Here is a 20,517-nt window from a genome sequence, read left to right on the forward strand (position 1 = left end):
GTCATTGTCCAGGAAGAACATTGTGCTTGAATCGACCAATCTTTATCATTTTCGGTTTCACTAGAAAAGCTTGTTTATTTTGCTAAACTTCTGTTGTGAGTATTATTGTTTCTTGAATCCATCATATTATTATTGAGTATTTGTCTGCAATATTTGAAACTTGAACATCTTTTGAAATATTATGAATTTATAAAGTTATAATTTTTATAAAAGCTTGTGTGGTTGATCATCTCTCGTGTGTTGCCTATATTTTTTTCGATCTAACCAAAGTTGGGTTAAGGAGGAAGGAATATTGACATTGTAGAAATAACCTTCAAAAGTGTGTTTGAATGTAGGTTGAACTTTAAACACTTAAAGATAAAATCAGACCATAATTTGGTGTATTTGTGCCCGCTATTTGATTTTTTGAAATTCTGGTCTGTTTGATCTAGTCACAGTATTTTGGGTATATTTCTCTCATTTTGAATCAGATTTGTGCATGCTTGGATTCATTGGAAGTTGACAATTTTTTCAACAACTTTCGTGTTATGTACATTGGCAGATTCTATTCTTACAGTTTCAAAAAATGGACCCAAACAAAATAGGCAGTTTTCTAAGAGACTATCTTACTGGCCTAATAGTTTGGTTTGATAATCGTTGTGTATCTTCGCACCCTAACATCGAAATTTTTTGATTTTTGGTGAGTTGGAAAGATTATTCTGTCATTCGCATTTTCTCAATTCTATGTCTTTCCATAATTCATGATCTACTGTGTCAAATTTCAGTAGTGACGGTCCCTGTCGTACTTCCAAAATCTCAATTTAAAAGCTTCCACAATAGAATAGTGGGTATAGTGTCTTGATCATGAACCGACTCATGGTCGGTCTGCATGAGAGAGAGAGAGAGAGATGATGGTATGATGATGAGGATGTCAGAGAGAGGAGCACAGTGGTGGATGGAGAGGACGTTGGAGAGGATGCCAGAGAGGACACCAATGAAGACAAAGAGAGATAGAGAGAGAAATTGAGAGAAAAAGAGAGAAAGAAACAAATAGAGAGAGAGAGCCTGTGAAAGAAAAAAAAAATGGGCAAATATTTTTTTGAAATACGAATCTTTTTATTGGCACACTTTTTATATATATGCATCAAAAAAAATCTTTTTTACGGGCACACTTCTTTGTTGAGCCATAAAAAGATTTTTCATTGGTGCAGCTTTGCAGTGCTCTAAAAAAAATTAATTATATTGACACAGTACATGTAGCGCTAATATAACCCACTTTTTTCACTGGCACTAAGAAAAATAGCACAAATGAAAATGCTCTTTTAGTGGCGTGTAAAAAAGTTTTTTCTTGTAGTAGGTGACGAAACATTTTATATAAATTTTAAGCATGAAGTTAAATTAAAGACTCTATTTGATATACCAGTGAAAACTTAGCACCTGAAATGTCTTTTCAAGAAATATAATAAATTTTTTATAGTATTAGAGTAGAGATGAATCTCTCCTAAGTGAGGAACATGGATAGTGCCACCAAACAATCTGATTATTGACTTCGACCTCTTTCACAAATTGTAAATAAAACCCATGAGTGAGTTTGTTCTTTGTTTGTCCATGTAACATCTGATGGTCATGATCATATGGTGTCGTCATGTCCTTGGCAAATATAAGGGGCCGTTTGAGAGCTTCGATCTTGGATTGTCTAATCTGAGCTGGTGGCAGGCAGATGTTGATCTAGCATGGATCTACTGGAAGGGCCTCATTGAGGGGCAAGTGCGCTTTCCAGGAAGCGTGCTTTCGAAGCGGAAAGCACCATGCATACTCCAAGAGGGGAAAGCATGGGGAAAATCACTTCTCATTTGTGAGAACCATGCTACTTATATTACAGAAAGTGCGTTTTCCACTCGCTTCACAAATCGTTTCCCTCTAGATCCTTTGGTTTCTTACTAATCCTACTTGCTTCCTCCTCATTTTCCCTTCCTTCTCTTTTGTTTTATATGTTTTTCATGCTAATATATATATATATATATATTTTTTTTACTTTTCCCTCACTTCCCACTTGTTTCCCCTCGTTTTAGCAGTCCCCCTTGAACCTAAAAACGTCCAAGCTGCTTTGGCTCACACTTGTTGGTTACAAGCCATGAAGGTGGAGATGTATGCTCTCTCCCAAACTAAGACCTAGGAACTTGTTCCCCACTGACCAGACATGAATATCATCAGTTGCAAGTAGGTGTTTAAAACTAAGTAACGTGTTGATGGATCCTTAGATCATCTCAAAGCTCACTTAGTTGCCAAAGGTTTCACCCAATTTCCTGGAGTTGCTTTTATTGAAACTTTCTCCCCTGTTATTAAATCCACTACCATCCGTATTGTTTTATCGATTGCTCTTGCCTCTTCATAGCCCATTCGATTGCTTGATATAAAAAAATGCCTTCCTTCATAGATCCCTAGATGAGCCTGTATACATGGTGAAACCACCTGGTTTTCTTGACCCATCTAAACCAACGCATGTACGCAAGCTCTAGCATGCTCTATATTGTTTCAGGCAATCATCTCATACTTGGTTTGATAGATTCAACATTTTTTTGCTAGCTATGGGATTTTTCTGCAGTGTTGCTGATTTCTCTCTTTTTATTTGCCACCACACTCAAGGATGCATATTCTTATTGTTGTACGTTGATGATATTATCATTAATGGTAGCAGTCAAACCTTCTTGACCGACGTCATCAAGCAATTGAGCAAAGAATTCGCCATAAAAGACCTTGATGAGTTGCATCATTTCTTTGGTATTCAGGTCAAGCATTTTGATGATGGTATTTTTCTTGACTAGACCCGATATGAATTTGACATTCTAGAAAAGGCACATATGAAGGATCGTCGTCCCATCTCCATGCCCATGGTTGGCAGGTCTCACCCATCATCTAACTCTCTTCTTTTCAAAGATGTTTGTTATTATCAGTCTTGTTGGCCGTCTTCACTACCATACTTTTACCAGGTTCATTTGCCAATTTATGCATTATCTTACTGTTTTTCACTTTCAGCTGGTCAAGCACATACTTTGCTATATTAAAGGCACTATCCATCTTGGCATCCGATTCCTTGCCCATAATCCATTAATTCTATATGGCTTCTCCGATGCTGACTGGGCAGGATGTTCAGTCACCAGGCAATCTATCTACATCCGGATATTGTGTGTATCTTGGTGACAATTATATTTCTTTGAGTGCCAAGAAGCAACCCACCGTTGCTCGTTCTAGCACCAAGGCCGAATATCAGTCTCTCGCCTCTGCCATGATCGAACTCACTTGGATCACTTTCATTCTACATAATCTTGGTGTCTCTATCACTCAAGCTCCCACACTTTTTGTGATAATCTCTCTGCTTTGAACATGACCCTAATCCTGTATTTCACAATCGTTCCAAGCACATCGAGATTGATTATCATTTTGCTCGCAAAAATGTTGCAGCGTCAGCTCATTACAATGTTTATACCTTCACATCTCTAGGTTGCTGATATTTTCACCAAGCCCTTGACCAAGCCAGCATTTACCTCTTTGAGACCTAAACTTGGCTTATGGCTTGGGCCACCACCTAGTTTGAGAAGGGGTATTATTCAGTTTGCATCCCGATCCAGATCCAAAGTACAACAAATGAGCCAAAACCACCCAGATGTGAGAAGTTAAACAACGTGCTCAGCTGCACAACCACGTATGTGGCCAACCATACCAAGATAAGCAAACCTGCCAAGATGAGATAAGGAGATAAGTGGTTCGGCAAATTGTGCCTACGTCCACTGGAGAGATCGACCTTCTTTTCTTATCTATCCAGGTACAAGACCATTACAGTATTTATTATTCATTAAGGAGTTTACATCTGAATAAGATTTTTGATATGATAAAGAATCTTTTTTGATAGAGCTTGCCGCATTGTCAAAACCACTGGAGAGAACCATTTTTTGTTCTCTCTTTATCTCCTCTCTCGTTTCTTGGCTCTTTCCAACGAGTCATAAACTCGTTTACATGTCAAAATCACATGTCTCAAAACTTATTTCCTACTAAACTAAACCATGAAGATGACATTTTTAAGGTCTGATCTACAAATATTGAAAAAAAATGTGATTTCTCTTCTATAGTTCCATACCTTCATTAGTACCAGATATTTATGCTGTTTGAAGTGTGTGGCACAAGTTAAGGCTGTTTGTGGCCACTGGCCCTATATTCCATCGTAAATGCTGGTCCCTGAATCGGGGTGCAAACTGTTTGGGGCACTGATCTAGTTTTGAATTGGATCTGATCCATATTTTCAAATTCAAATGTTTCATATCTGACTCCGGGTATGATTGAGAACAAATAATGTCGGGTTTAGTTGGATCAGAGTCAGAATCAGATAAACAGTTTGACCTGACCCATTTTTATCTATTTCACATGAAAATCGTTTTCTATGGATTTAGTTTTGAGAGTGTGTTAGATAATATCCAGATATGAAATTCTACCATGTGTTTCGAGTTGGATCTTAGATCCTAATCCACTCATTGAAAGTCAGATGCAGTAACCCACTCATTGAAAGTCAGATGCAGTAACCCACTCATTGAAAGTCAGATGGAGTGTCGGGTCAACCCTAAGCAGATCCATATCCATCCCGTTTGCAACCCTGTTGCATCATCTGGTTGGTGGAACTGAACAATCAAACCACATAGGGTGCCACCAATGCATATTTGTCACTTGATGGTCTGCACAAGTATCTGCGTTTACACTGTGCAGTATTACACTCATCTTACTTTCCCTCCCCCTCCCCATGTTTTCATGCATGGATGATACATACATGTACTCTTCTGATAATGAAAGCGAAAAGTAAGAAAATAAAAGAGAAACTTAAGATGACAAAAAGCCGGATTACCCAGTCAATGACTTGCACAAACCACAAAATTCAAGAGAAAAAAGGAGGGAAGTTGTGATAAACAAATTGAGATAGACCTCCAGTCCTATGCGTTTATACCATTGCTGGATCTTACAAGTCGTTTATAGATGGTACTTCCCACTCATCCAACCTACCATTACTATTTCCTTTTATTTGATAATGATGAGGGTGGCCCAAGGAAAGTGGAACTTTTAACCCCTTATTCATGTAATATGAAAATAGATAGATGTTGGCTATGGGGTTCTAGGGCCTAGAGACTTTAGAACTGACTTTGCATATCAATCCAACCAAGAAAATGAAGCCCTTTCACTTTATGGTTGTTTCACGTGGCATTGAGTGACAAAGGTGGTTGATTATTGTTTTTATATTATGATTAGAGTAGCTGTGACATCCCCTTCATCATTAACGTGTTTAAACTTCAAACAAGGACAGCATGCTTGCAGAAGATTGTTGTGTTTCTTTAAAGAGATCCCCCACTGAATTCTGCTGCAAACCAAGGTAGAAAAAGAAGGTTGGTTGGTGTTAAGAATTGGACACTAGATTTGATCCTGTAGGTATTCTTGTTTTCTTGTTGATTTCTTCATGAATGAGAAGTCAATAAAAGGTTGTAAGTTGGGAATGGGGGGAGACTGGAGTGAAGAGAATGGGGGGTCCAGTTGGTTTAGCTAACTGTTTCCAAGGCAGTCAAATTCAACCCCTTTCGTATCCGAAACCTCTTCTTCATCACGCTTTGCGCATTTCTCTGCAACTGACACGCAACCCAACAGATTCTCAGCATAGTATATTGGACATGCTTAACTTAACCCTCCCTTTTTTTCCTCTGGGTTGGTGAGGCTGCTCATCTTCTTTTGTCAGGTTTTAAGCCGGACCGGCGGTAGTGTCCTGCTTGGTGAGCGGCTCTATGTCATTGCTCAATAAAAGTTCACTTAATAACTACAATCTCTATGGTACGTGTGTATCCAAAAAAAAGTATATAACTCACTCATTTAATAGTTGGCAAAATAATTTAATTTAATTTATCTCATCATGTTTCAATGAAGCATGGACCATTCACTAATCACTACCCCACTACCTGTCCAAAGGAGTCAAATATTATTAAACAAATTGGTTGTTGGTTTCAATGGCATTCCACGAAACTCTTTGAAACTTGGGGGTACTTTAGCATTTTCATGCTTAAGGGAGGAACATATTTTAAAGCACAGCCGATCAAGGCTCAAAAAAGTGAAACCAAAAAGTGAAACCAAAAAGCCCCAAACCCTCCAATCAAAATCCCAACACAGTGAAAGCCCCATTTGGCCAAACCTCACCACAGACTTATATACTTCTCTGCTTCTCAAACACTCTTTTTAAAGCTCTGTGCATCAGAAATAAAGCCAAGAAATAGAGAAAACCACAAGGGTGATCTTATTTTTCCTTTTCTTTTTTTCTTTCTTCTCTTCTGCTGCATTGTGGAGAAGAGAGAGGAAGTGAATGATGGCAGCAGTGGATCAATCGTCTTCTTCATCAAGGAGGCATTTTGATTGGTACCCACTTGATGAAACGGACATCGAAACGAACCCCACCATCGCCCTCAACTCCCCCGACTACCCCCACCACCACCACTCGTTGGACGCCATGAGCGAGGACGGCGAGGAGACGCTAGCTTTGAGGCCTCTAATGAGGAGGCTGACGCCCAAGAAGAAGGTGGGGAAGGTGCTGAGATCGGTGATCAACAGCGTCATCTCGTGCAACGGCTACCCCTCTTCCTCCGACCGGCCTTCCCTCGGAAGCAGGGTCGTCGGCACCCTCTTCGGCTACCGCAAGGGCCACGTCCACTTCGCCTTCCAGAGCGACCCCGCTTCGAGCCCCGCCCTCCTCGTCGAGCTCGCCACGCCCACCTGCAGCCTGGTCCGGGAGATGGCCTCCGGGCTGGTCAGGATCGCGCTCGAGTGCGAGCGCGAGCGTCGTGGGTGCGGCCATAAGAGCAGGGGAAGGGTCCTGTTGGAGGAGCCAGTGTGGAGGATGTACTGCAATGGCAGGAAGAGTGGGTACGCAGTGGCGAGGGAGTGCACGGTGGGTGACATGAGGGTGCTCAGGGCGGTTCAGGCCATCTCCATGGGTGCAGGGGTGCTTCCCGGTTCGAGCCCAGAAGGTGAGCTCATGTACATGAGGGCTCGGTTCGAGAGGGTGGTGGGTTCAAGAGATTCAGAAGCCTTCTACATGATGAACCCAGATGGGACAGGCGGACCTGAGCTCAGTTTCTTCCTTCTCAGAGTCTGATTGATTGGTCTTCTTTTCTGTTGATATTCCATCTTAAGTCAGTGCTTTCTGTGTTGTTTCTCTTTTTAAGCTTTGTTGGTGTTTTTTTATCGGCTTTCTAGGTGTTCGTGGGGGTTTATAGAATCATAGACCGACTCTTTGTTGAGTTGTGTATCTACGGACCTGCCTCTTATTTTCAAGGAAACAAAAGAAAAAGGTGCAAGTGAGAAGGTGAGAAGAAGTAAAAAAGTGTAAAGTTTAAGAGCTAGCCAAGATAATGTGTTTATACTGTTTTTACTGTGTTGCTTTGAAGCTTGATCTCCTTCAAAGGTGTAGGAAGGATAGGCTTTATATGTAATATTGCAATGTTTTCTCCAAGAGCTTGAACATGTTCCCGTTTTCTCCCCTGCAAAACAGCCTTCCCCCCTCTTGGTTTTTAGCCATGATTGTCCTGACCAGTTGATCCTCTGACCATCATAGCTGCAAGTATTTTTTGTTTAGTCTTTATCAATCTGTTTTTACTAAAAAAAACATGAATTGGCTCAAATAAATTTTAAAGTAAATTGTGTATTTTTATTGGAAATATGAGGTCATTTTTTTGATATATTTTAAACATGTGTGAACATAGAGAGTAGTTAAGCTAAAACATGATCTCTGCCACTATGTTTTCTTTTTTCAAAAGAAAGAAGGTAATCTATTCATATAGGCAAAATTAAGCAGGAGCAAGAAATGAAATAGTTTTCTGCCATTACGAGAAAACAAAATAACTGGTTGGATGTTTTTTTTAAATGATGAAGGAGCCCTCACTGAGAAGAACCTGGTCGCTTAATCGGTCGGCCCCGCCTCCCTGCGAGGTAAAACTCTGGGTTGAGAACATGACCACCCATTCTTACGCACCCTAATCATGATAGAGCAACGAGTCCCCATGCACCAGCGGGATTTGATCTTGGGCCTTCAGCTTAACACAAGACCCCACTGACCACATGGGGTAACCGCCGTGGTGGTGTAACTGGTTAGATGGTTAGGAGATAAAACTGGTTACCACCTACCAATATCTCTCGTTAAGCATTTCTAATCTCGGTGAAGGATTGCTTTCAGGAAGGACTACTCATTTTTTGGGTTCTGGTTGAATAAAATCAGCAACTCTGAGATGGGGGTGGGCTCCCTTGTTTTTGAGCAATACAATGTTGTCAGTATCGGTATTGGCCCTGTATCGTTTGGCCAACGATTCAGGTGAATCGGCTAAAAAATAATTAAAAAATATTACATGTCAATCAGAGTGACATGTGTTAAAGCTATGAAAATAATATTAAAAATTATTTGTAAGTATTTTTTTTTTACATTTATTAAAAAATAGCCGATTCAGGGGTGAAGCGTATCTACGGACCTGCCTCTTATTTTCAAGGAAACAAAAGAAAAAAGGTGCAAGTGAGAAGGTGAGAAAAAGTAAAAAAGTGTAAAGTTTAAGAGCTAGCTAAGATGATGTGTTTATACTGTTTTTACTGTGTTGCTTTGAAGCTTGATCTCCTCCAAAGGTGTAGGAAAGATAGGTTTTATATGTAATATTGCAATGTTTTCTCCAAGAGCTTGAACATGTTCCCGTTTTCTCCCCTGCAAAACAGCCTTCCCCCCTCTTGGTTTTTAGCCATGATTGTCCTGACCAGTTGATCCTCTGACCATCCTAAAGACTTCAAGACATCATAGCTGCAAGTATTTTTTGTTTAGTCTTTATCAATCAGAGTGACATGTGTTAAAGCTATGAAAATAATATTAAAAAATATTTTTAAGTATTTTTTTACATTTATTAAAAAATAGCCGATTTAGGGGTGAAGGTATTGCCTATACGATAAGTACCGGCCCATCCAGGCGATACAACATTGGGCAATAGCATGTATAGCAAGAAGTCAGAAACTGTTTGATCATTTGATCAAGTGCAATATGATTGCACAAATATTTGTGCAATAAACCCTTGGAACAGGGTCTGTCAGTTGTTAGCTAGGGGTTGGCGGGTCGGGTTGGCGTGTCAGCATACCTCAACCCGAACCCGACCCGTTTATTAAACGGGTCAGCTGTGGCAAACACGAACCCGACCCGTTTAATAAACGGGTAACCCGACACGACCCGCCAACCCATTTAATAAATGGGTTGGGTCGGGTAAACGGGTTTTCAGGTTCGCGGGTCAGGTTGTCGGGTTGACGGATCGGGTTGGCAGGTAGTCAGGTTGGCGGGTCGGGTTGGCGGGTTGGCAAACGGGTTGGCGGGTTGACCCACCCGCCTAACCCGTTTATTAAACGGGTCAGCCGGGTTGGCGGGTTGGCATACCCCCAACCCGAACCTGACCTGTTTAATAAACGGGTTACGCGGGTCGACCCGTTTATTAAACGGGTTGGCTTAAGCCCAACCCGAACCCGCCTAAGAGGCGGGTTGGCGGGTCGTGTCAGAAATTGCCACCCCTATTGTTAGCCAATCAAGTACTTAATGCACAAATTTTGTGTCGTGTTTGCACCTGACCCAGACTCTGTGTTGCCTGCTCTGTGCTTTTTAGGCTTATAGAAACTTGGCACGCCTTGTTTAGAAATTGGGTCTTTCAGTTTCTTGTTCTCAAACCAGGAAGTTCTCTGAAACTATAAAACTTCCTCAAGAGAGAAAAGAAAATCGGACAGGTGTAACAACCCGACCCGAGGCCTCTCGAGCCCGGGTTCTGGACGTTAGTTTTCAGAGGCAAAATTTTCAATAATCTAAAAAAAACTTAAAATCATGACAATTTTTTTATTTAATAATTGAAGGTCCATACATCCATTTACAATATTATAATCATCCAAAGATAAAAACATAATAAAAGGTAAAGGTGAACCATACTTTTGATGTGGCAGAGTCGCCGTCCGAGACTAGGTCCTATGAGTGACAACAACTTTTAAACCTACAGTTGTAACCAAAAGAAGGAGGCGGGTCTACAACCCAGTAAGATTCCATTTACAAATAAACACGACCGTTATAACTGTAGTGAGCTCTAAGCTCTTAGTCTTAGTTTAGTTTGTTACTTATACGCACATATTATTTATGAGTTTTACCTCATTTATCGTATTTCCAACATCATTTTCAGACACCTTTATTCTATTTCGAACATAGCCTTCTCGGGCATAGCAACCCATATAGACAACACAGAGTCTACGATGTTGGCCAGACAAATAAATCACTCACAACAACGTAGTCCAAACTGAACTAGACTACGGATACAGGTGTTGCAGCTGCTCACCGGTTGCAAACCAAGAGCGAATGAGCTTAATCGGTAGCTAGTCGAAGAGTCAAGGTGGCTATACATGCTCCCAAGGTATCTCAATGAGCTATATCTACTCCCAAGGTGTCTCAAGGAGCTATACTTACCCCCAAGGTTACATCCTACATGTGTCGAGTGGACAACGTTTTAACCCCTAAGGATCACCTAGGAACATCTGATGTATTTTCAAGTTGCTCAAGAGGTACACACAACATTATTCTAGACCATGCCCCCTAGTAGAGTTCTCCATCATATTCTATGTAGTCATGCTATACACAACTTTCTTTCAATATTCGCATCTTGAAGTCAGTGCGTTATACAATCATCAATGTATATTCACTAACTGCTTTTTAACACATGTTCACATGTTTGAATTATTAAGGATGACAACCCCCACAGATTAATTCACGATACTTACATTGCACTTCTCAAGGCATAAGCATGATATTTTCCAAGATAATACCTACCTCGAGACTCTCGAACTCTATCCTCAATTTCTACATAACACATCAATCTCATACATGCAATCATGCCATGCTACATTTATTTCATCACTTAGAAAATATGCGTGATCAGGTTTAAGCATCACACTTAAAATTTATAGATTCTTAAGCATGCAAAACAATGTCTATTCACAATAAACAAAACTAGCATACTTGAAACATTTGGAATCATATTGAAGAATGCTTAAACTAGCTAGCATATATTTTAATCAACTAAAGAAGAATTTGCAAATGTTCATTTACCTGAAATGCTTAATTTCACTTCTTAAAATATATCCTTAGCCTTACGCAAGTTTTGAACTAAAATCAATGAATACCTTGTATTATTATTTACTGTCTCATCTTAAAATAACTAAAATATCCAAACTTTGACTTCATTCTTTAAGAGTTTGTCCTCACATTCCCTATTAATGGATTCCACTCAAGTAGTAGAATCCATGGATTCAATAATCACGTGAATCCTACTTTGGGGTACCAAGTTATGTCATGTTTATCATTTAGGCATACTAAGGAAAAAATAATCTTTTTGCTCTTTCAACCATTCATAACGACATCGATGTCGTTTCTACACTTTTTTACACCATGCCAACTTCGTATTAAATTCTGGATCCAAATCCATACTGATTTCAAAATGGATCACTTAGGTTTTTCAACAGAAATTTCAATTGAATCTTGGATCTGGTACACTTGATACAAACCTATTTGTGATGGTTTAACACATGTATGGTGTCTACACTAGACATTCTTGGATTTTGGACTAAACTCCACTAAGTCCACTTAGTTTTGAATCCACTTGGGTGTTCGTGATTCGACTTGAGTTTTGGGTCCAAACCGGGATCCAATTCGTAATGAGAAAAATCAAGTCTTTGCTATCTCGATTTTTCCATTGCACCCGAACAATCATGCACACACATATCTTTATATACCTCACAAATTCGATTTGTCTCGGTGACCCATATTGGGTCTGGCTTTGGTTAGGACCGAATCAATCCCCAAATATAAACCTGACTCGGTCTGCTAACTAATTTGAACTTCACTCGGTCCGAACAAACTGAGACGATCTAGCACAATACACAACCCTTGACTCGGTCTGTTGAAAAATACAGTCTCGACTCGGTCCGTCCAGACTGAGTCAGTCTGACCAATAACACAGACCTGACTCGGTCTGTCCAAACCGAGATGGTCTATCTAATAATACAAATCTGACTTGGTTTGTCCAGACTGACTCAGTCTATCAATTTACACAGACCCGACTCAGTCTGTGCAGACCGAGTCGACCTGTCAACATTTTTGTTTGGCTTGGTCTGGACACTCTCAGACTGAGCCTACTTGGTCTGGCTGACCAAGCTCAGTCTGGTTTGCTTAGACTGGAGACCGATTTGGTCTGCTGGCTGACTCATTCTGCAGAATCGTAGACCGAGTCTGTCTTAGACCAAACCCTCGATAGTTCCGACAATGCCTATTGCTGGATTGTCGTTAGGTCCATTGAAAAGGAGCGATAGTTCTGGCAACCGCACTGTTGCCGAACTTCTGTAGTCTTCTGCAAGCGTAATGGCACCACTAGCGATCGTTGATCGCCTGCGGTTGCTGACCTCCCTTCCACCTTTCCATTCTGTTAGTGATAGTAAGGAAAAAACTCCTCTGCTACCCTTTCTTTTTACTAAACTGCAGACACAGGGTTCTTCCTGTCTCTGAACCCTTGTAGCTCATCGGTAACCTTCGGTTTTCGGTGACCTCTGCGTTAAACAAAAACTAAAAACAAAAAGAGGGAGGAACTTACCTGTTGGTGGAGTCACGCCGCCTTCTCCTCCTCTCTTGTTCGTCGCCCAACGTTTCTGCCTCTCTCTGAGCTTTGATTTGAATGGAAAAAGGAGGAGCCCTCTCTGACTTTTATAGCCATGGGGAGTTGGTTACTCCCCTCCCATAGTCACCCATTTCAATTTAATGGGGGAAACCGTTCCCCTCCCCCTCGATCATGGGAGAGGAAGGGGCAACGATTCCCCCTTCTTCTATAACCACCCCACGATGGGGATGGTGTTATAGCAGGTCTGTTCCTTTCCGCTTTCTTTTATTTAATTCAAAGTCAGAAGTTCTGTAACTTACCTCACGTTCCTTCAGCATGTTCTGATCGTAGGAGGAAAATAACAAAAATGATGTTTTTTTTTAAATGTTGGGCATGGTGGACGCGCGAAACTCTATCAGCCATGTCAAAAAATGAACATTATTTTTATTTTACTCCTATTATGAAAATAACAGGACGAAAAAAAAACCTCGATGGGGGGGGGGGGGGGGCACCCTATTCTCTCTCTCTGTGCAGCAGCAAAGGGGTGGAGATGATGCATCTCTCTCTTTGTGTGTAGCGACAAAGGGGCAGAGACAACCAGAGGCATCTCCTTGTTCCTGAATGAGAGAGCAATGGTTTTATTCAGGATTGGATGATCCGGCTGAATAAAGGGTCGTCCTGTGGTTTGGCCCCTATAGATAGTGGGGGGAGTGGGTTGATGGGGAAGCCATTTCTACCGCCTCCCAAGAGTGGAGTGACGGTGGCCTGCCTCGATCACCTGATTGTTGACGATCTGTCGGTGGCCAATAACCTTGGCAACCCCTTTGCCTCTGCACTCATTAAGATTGTTGGACAAAAGTCCATGCGGCAACTCGGCGAGCTCATCCATTTCTGCATCTGCATAGACTTTGCCATTGCCATCTATGGTCGGCTCATAATCTCTCTCACTCTCTCTTATGCCTAGATCCTCCTCTGATTTTGTATGATTACCTTTTTTTCTTCAAGATACTTTGTTCTATTGAAATTTAATAATCATATTTTGTTTTCATCTTTAATTTATTCTTGTTCATCCTACATCTAATTTTGTATCCTTCCAAGAATCTCAAACAACATATTTGGGGTGGGATGGAAGAAAGAAAAAAAATGTTATTTTGATGTTTTCTCACCAAAGCATCAAAAGTAAATAGGAAGTCAATGATGATTTGTAATGGAAATTCATAATTTGAAAGAAAAAAATGATGCATTAGCGTTAAAGAGTTTTGCAATCTTAGCATTCTTTGAATGTTGTGAAATACATGAAAAAGTATCTAAGTACCACATCCAAAGGGGTAGAGATGGGTTCGGTGGAGGGCTGACTCTTGTCCAAGTTGTCTGCCCATCAAACATAAGACATTAATCAATGTTTTGTTTGTCCAGTCCTGGACAAACCATCAAACATGTCCCCATGTGTGCTTGGGAGACCCAACTATCAACGGGTCTCATTTGTATCAGGTATCTGACCAAACCCAAATTCTCAGGTAGGGGCATAGAATGTGCAGACCCGAATAATATTCGAATCAATTCGAACCTGACCTAAGCAATATGCAAGCCAAATTTGGGTCATGATTTTTGCCTGGTACCCCCTGAACTGACCCAGTTTTTTTTTGAGTACCCGATCAAACCCAAGTATTATATATATATATATATAATAATAATAATAATAATAATAATAATAATAATAATAATAAATTTCTAAAATTATATGAGTTTGGGATTGAAATTCTATTTTTGTGACCCAACCTTAACCTGAATGCCAACCTAATTATTAGTTATATGGGTGGGTCTTGGTCAACCCATTTACATTGATCTAACATGAGACTCTAATCCATATCCATCCAAGGATTGATGATGCTTGTAAGCTATATTCCATTTACAATAAATGCCTGATGTGTTGCGCCCCATTTTTTCTCTTTGTGATGTTCAAAGACCAACTTAACCTACTAGTTAGAGTTTGAATTTCATTGTCCCAAGTCCAATACGTTTGTATTTATGGCACAAGAAAGTTGGGGAATGATTGCTCACAACTGAGTCACAAATCTCATCATGAGCTGAAAATTTTGGAGAAAAATCTTGGAAAGTGTCCACTGAATAAAAACATACAAATCATACATAAAACATGGCTAATAATACTTTTTTGATATTTAGATGAAGAAACTGCACACAGGATCAAAGACCTAGCCCCACTGACTTTGCCTGCCGTACTTAGGTTGCTGTTGTGGCAGCGTAAAACTCCATGGGCTTACCCCTTGCCCGCCACCTTGGGCTTTTGAACCTAAAAATATAGTAACATGAATATTGGATTGATAATGTTGCTCTTAGTCACGCACATTACTATTGGTCAGAGATAAACTTGTACTCACACTTCTTCGGGTGCTCGAGGGTGCAACCTAGAGCACGCCTTCTTGTTCCCAGCCAGCACTCCCCATGCATAGAGCTTGGTTTGAAACTAGATATAGACAATGTATACGGGTACGAACATGAACATGGTAAACGTAGTACATGTTTTTCTTCTAGGTCACGACCTATAGTTGGTAAAAACACTCGAGGCCCGTCCTGCCCAAAGTACACAGCTTTTAACGTGGATTTTGGACTTTTGATATCCCATCAAACTTTGTGATATTTACTTATCGCCTCTACCAGATAAGCAAAGCTCTTGTGGGTGGGACAGGTGTAACCGGTCGGGTCTGATTTTGAATCCGAGAAACCAGATACAATTTAACTTGTGTTTAAAAAGGTGCATTTAGAAATTGTGGAGCCACATGGGTTAATGGGTTTGGGTCTTTAATAGATCCATTTTTATTCGGATAAGGTTTGGGTTTCAATATGACAAAAATCCTACAACTTTTGACAAAATGATGCATTTCTCAAAAAACTTTACAACTTTCAAAAATCTGCCCAAATGTCCAAAATCGCAAGTGTCTAGCTTTAAAAAGATCATTTTATCCTTCACATAGCAGAGCTCTTAACGTTCATGCCATATATTGGTTCACTCATCGATTGTAGCACTTAATTAAATGTAGATTCACATGGTTTTTTTTATGAAACTCATAAAGTTTACATAAGAAAATTTGCAAACCTCCTGTTAAACAAACCTATAAACTTCACAAATATCATAATAAATTTTTATGAGATATAGTGTTAACCTTATGTTAATATATTATAACATCACAATTACTGTACTAAATTTGCATATATGATACGAACTTCATGGGATATATGTGTTTAACTAACTATAATCATCAAGGAGATCCACAAATATGTGAGGATTTGCACAAATAATATGTGTACTCAGAAAAGAAGTTCGCAAATTAGGTACTAACTTTGTAAACCATGTCATTGCGAATATGCTTTTTATATATTGATTTCTTGAGGAATTTATGGATTTTTCTTATATATCACAAATATTAAAGATGAATACAATGCAAATGTTCTTCTTGTTTGCGGATTTTTTTGTACGAGCATTAAATGTGAATTTCCTTCGTTAATTGTATAAAAAACTGATTATCGCACCCAGTATCATTTTCACATAAAATAAAAAAAATTTTTGGGCCCCCAATATGCTTTCTCTTCACAACAATTTTCGACAACTATTTTTTGGTGAATCAGCCATTCATCGACAACACTTTATTGGCAAAAAATCATCAACGATGAGTTTTTCAGTGCACACATCTTTAATGGCTTATCCTGCCATTTTTTTGAACAACTTGAATCAATTGTTTTTTCGTAAGTGTAGGCATGCTTGATCTCTTGTTCTTGATTGTGCTTAATTTGATGCTACTTTGATTGCAAGCAACCTTTCTGAATATGTGCATGATCTTTGAAAAGCAGATCTGGGTGCATGAGGGAACTTTGTGTATTTCAACAAGAGAGCTATGGTTTGACTGGGTGCTTAGGTGGGTCTTTTGAAGTGGGAATGGGCTGGCCTTAGTAAGGGTAAGGTTGAATTTGGATATGACATAAGTATGAATTATTTTTGGGTTAGGGTATGACTGGGTTGGATAATAGGTTCAGATAAGATAAGGTTAGATCATGACTGGATCAGGCAAATTATAAATTGTCAGACTCGAAAATGGGTAGGACGGAGGGGATAATAGGTTTGGTCTATACCCTTTCAAGGTTTCCAAAACTATTAGGTATAGTTTTAACTTGGTTCAAAACCAAGCTGGAGCTCTATCCAAGTCCAATCAGGCCATATTTAGGTTGTGGTTCAATAGTGTGCAGACCAAAAGATTGAGTTTGAACCTGATCTAGGTGAAAACATGAACTAAACATGATCTCACTAGGATAGGTTTGAAAACCTGGGTTCAAAACTGGGCTTGGATTGGAAGGAACCAGCTTAAAAGCCCCATAATCATCCCCATGAAGTACACTAAAGGTTGAACCAATTTGAGAGCGAAACCAGTTCTGCCCTGTGACTCATCAGGTAGCATGTGGCCACCCACCCATGTCACGAAGCAGGTTATATGTTCCCCCCCAAACAGGGCAGTTAGCTACATCTCATGTTCGGGGGTCCCAAAGAGCACCACGTATGTAAGCATGTGAGTCTCGTATCCCCATGTTTGTCAACATTAATTAGCGTTGGAGTTTGATGCGATTGCAAAGACTTAAGTACCCTCTCCTCCATTGGTGCCAAAAAAATGATGATTCTTGAAAATGAGTGGTTGTAAAGACTTAAGTGCCCCGAAGATGATTATTTAAGACCCAGTCTCTGCACTGCAGGATTATCTGAGAAAAAAATCTCCCCTGGAGGAGGCCATGAACATCAACCCTCTCACTCTCTCCCCCTTCTATTTCTGCTTCTATGCACATCCAACAGAAGATCTTACATTGCTCCATCAAGCACCGGCTGACCTGCACATTGACTGTTATGGAGCCTGATTCAGAGTTTTTACTCTTACATGAGGAGGGTTTTGGGGCTCCTCCCAGCGTGGGTAGCATCATTCAACTAAATGAGTTGTAGATCCTGATTCAGAGTTTTTACCCTTACAGAAGAGGGGTCTGGGGGCTCCTTCCAATGTGGGTAGCATCATTCAACTTGAAGAGTTGTGGAGTCTGATTCAAAGTTTTTACCCTTACAGAAAAGGGGGGTCTGAGGGCTCCTCCCAGCGTGGGTAGCATCATTCAACTTGAACAGTTATGGAGTCTGATTCAGAGTTTTTACCCTTACAGAAGGGGGGTCTGAGGGCTCCTCCGAGCGTGTGTAGCATCATTCAACTTGATGAGTTGTGGAGTCTGATTCAGAGTTTTTACCCTTATAGGAGGAGGGTTTGGGGGCTCCTCCCAACGTGGATAACATCGTTCAACTTGATTCGTTGTGGAGCCTGATTCAAAGTTTTTGCCCTTACAGGAGAAGGGTTTGGGGGCTCTTCCCAGCGTGGGTAGCATCGTTCAACTTAATTCGTTGTGGAGTCTAATTTAGAGTTTTTGCCCTTATAGGAGGGGGGTCTGAGGGCTCCCCCCGGCACGGGTCCCGGGTGGTCAAAAAATGCACAGGGTGTTGTGGTGAGAAAGATATATGTTTGTTCAAAGCAAGGTTGGAAGAAATCAATGTAAAATCCAACAGGGAGCATGCCAGAATCAAGATGTGGATGTCAAGCGAGAATGGTGTTGTGCAACTTAAATAACACAAAATAATAAGGGTCTGGTTTTTAGTTAAACTGGGGAATGAAATAACAATAGAAATTGCTTAAAATTTACAGAAATAAACTAGACTCAATAACAAAGACACCATTTTTTACGGATTTGGAATATGACCTCCGGTTAGGGAGATATGGCCCTGACAAGTTGGTCCTAATTCGGGTAGCGATTTACAGCGATTTGCTTACTGAATAACACTATAAATCGCTATAGTGATTTGCGGAAGACACTACAAATCGCTATAGTGAGATTCAAAAATACTATAAATCACTATAGCGATTTGCGGAAGACACTACAAATCGCTATAATGAGATTCAAAAACACTATAAATTGCTATAGCGATTTGCGGAAGACACTACAAATCGCTATAGTGAGATCCAAAAACACTATAAATCGCTATAGCGATTTGCGAAAGACACTACAAATCGCTGTTGAAAAGCCGGATAACACTATAAATCGTTGTGGGGCTCGTTGGAGACACGAAAATACTACAAATCGCTATAGGAAAGCCCGATAACACTACAAATCGATGTTGGAAGGCCCAAAAAAAATTTGGTCCGGAGGGCGCTGCGTCTCGAGCCCCGCCAGGGGCGGCCCCCTCTGGACCCCCCCCTCTTGTAAGGGCAAAAACTCTAAATCAAGCTCCACAACGAATCAAGTTGAACGATGCTACCCACGCTGGGAGGAGCCCCCAAACCCTTCTCCTGTAAGGGCAAAAACTCTGAATCAGACTCCACAACTCTTCAAGTTGAATGATGCTACCCACGCTGGGAGGAGCCCTCAGACTCTCCTTTTCTGAAAGGGTAAAAACTTTGAATCAGACTCCACAACACTTCAAGTTGAATGATGCTACCCACGTTGGGAGGAGCCCCCAGACCCCTCTCCTATAAGGGCAAAATCAGGCTCCACAACGAATCAAGTTGAACGATGCTACCCACGCTGGGAGGAGCCCCCAAACCTTTCTCCTGTAAGGGCAAAAACTCTGAATCAGACTCCACAACTCTTCAAGTTGAACGATGCTACAGTCAGTGTGCAGGTCAGTCGGTGTTTGATGGAGCAATGTAGGATCGTCTGTTGGATGTGCACAGAAGTAGAGAGAGAAGGGAGAGAGAGTGAGAGGGTTGATGTTCATGGCCTTCTCTAAGGAGAACTCTTTGCCTCCCTCGATTTCTTCTCTAGAGAGAGAGAGAGGGTTTTACAATGTTTTACAGAGAAAGAAGAAGAAGACTTTGAAGAGTCAATATCATCCTCGAGTTTCTGGATGGAGGACATGTTTGTCCTTTTTTTGAACGGAGAAAGAAAAAGAAGACTTTGAAGAGTCAACATCATCCTCGACTTTCTGAATGGAGGACATGTTTGTCCTTTTTTTGAACGGAGAAAAAAGAAGAAGACTTTGAAGAGTCAACATCATCCTTGACTATCTGGATGGAGGACATGTTTGTCCTTTTTTTGAACGGAGAAATAAGAAGAAGACTTTGAAGAGTCAACATCATCCTCGACTTTCTGGATGGAGGACATGTTTGTCCTTTTTTTGAACTGTTTGTTTTTTCTTTTTTGAATGAAGGGCATTTTTGTCATTTTCTCAAACCATCACTTTATGAGAAAAATAGCAAGAAAGGGTACTTAAGTCTTTGCAACAACACCAGAGTTCGATGCAAAGTTCTGTCTACATACATGGGAATACGAGCCCCATGTGCTTGTATACATGGTGCTCATTCAAAGCCCCAAACACAAACGTGGGATTCAGTGAATCATAGGGGGGGGGGGGGGGGGGGGAACATACACCACCCTCCCCCCATGTCAGGGCACACAAGCCTTCCACCTGCCCCCACTACTTGCAACACTTGGAGGTAGGGAGCTAGCCGTCGACAGAAGAGGGTCCCGTCGACAGGCCCTGTCCGGCGAAAGGTCGTTAGACCAAGACCAACCAACAACCAACCCATCAACGGCTTGGTGGTACATTTGCATAGGAGAGGGGTCAGTGGTGGGCAGCACTCGCCCCTCCCTCATCGGCTGACCTCCGACCACTGACAATCCCTCTGGCCATCAACTCCTTGTATTAGGACATATAGTAGCCTACAATGGGCTGGAAAACCCCGTTGGCTCCTCCTCCTTCTGCTCCCAGTGGCTTAGTAGTGCCCCAACTTTT

The 20,517-nt window shown here is 40.9% G+C and overlaps 1 pseudogene; it reads left to right on the forward strand.

Moving 5' to 3' along the window:
• The first annotated feature begins 6,364 nt into the window (after window positions 1-6,364).
• LOC149812184 (protein MIZU-KUSSEI 1 pseudogene) lies at window positions 6,365-7,150 on the forward strand (annotated as a pseudogene).
• Window positions 7,151-20,517: the final 13,367 nt, after the last annotated feature.

Source organism: Nuphar pumila, chromosome 17, assembly GCF_984573655.1.
Source record: "Nuphar pumila chromosome 17, dmNupPumi1.hap1.1, whole genome shotgun sequence".
NCBI lineage: Eukaryota > Viridiplantae > Streptophyta > Magnoliopsida > Nymphaeales > Nymphaeaceae > Nuphar > Nuphar pumila.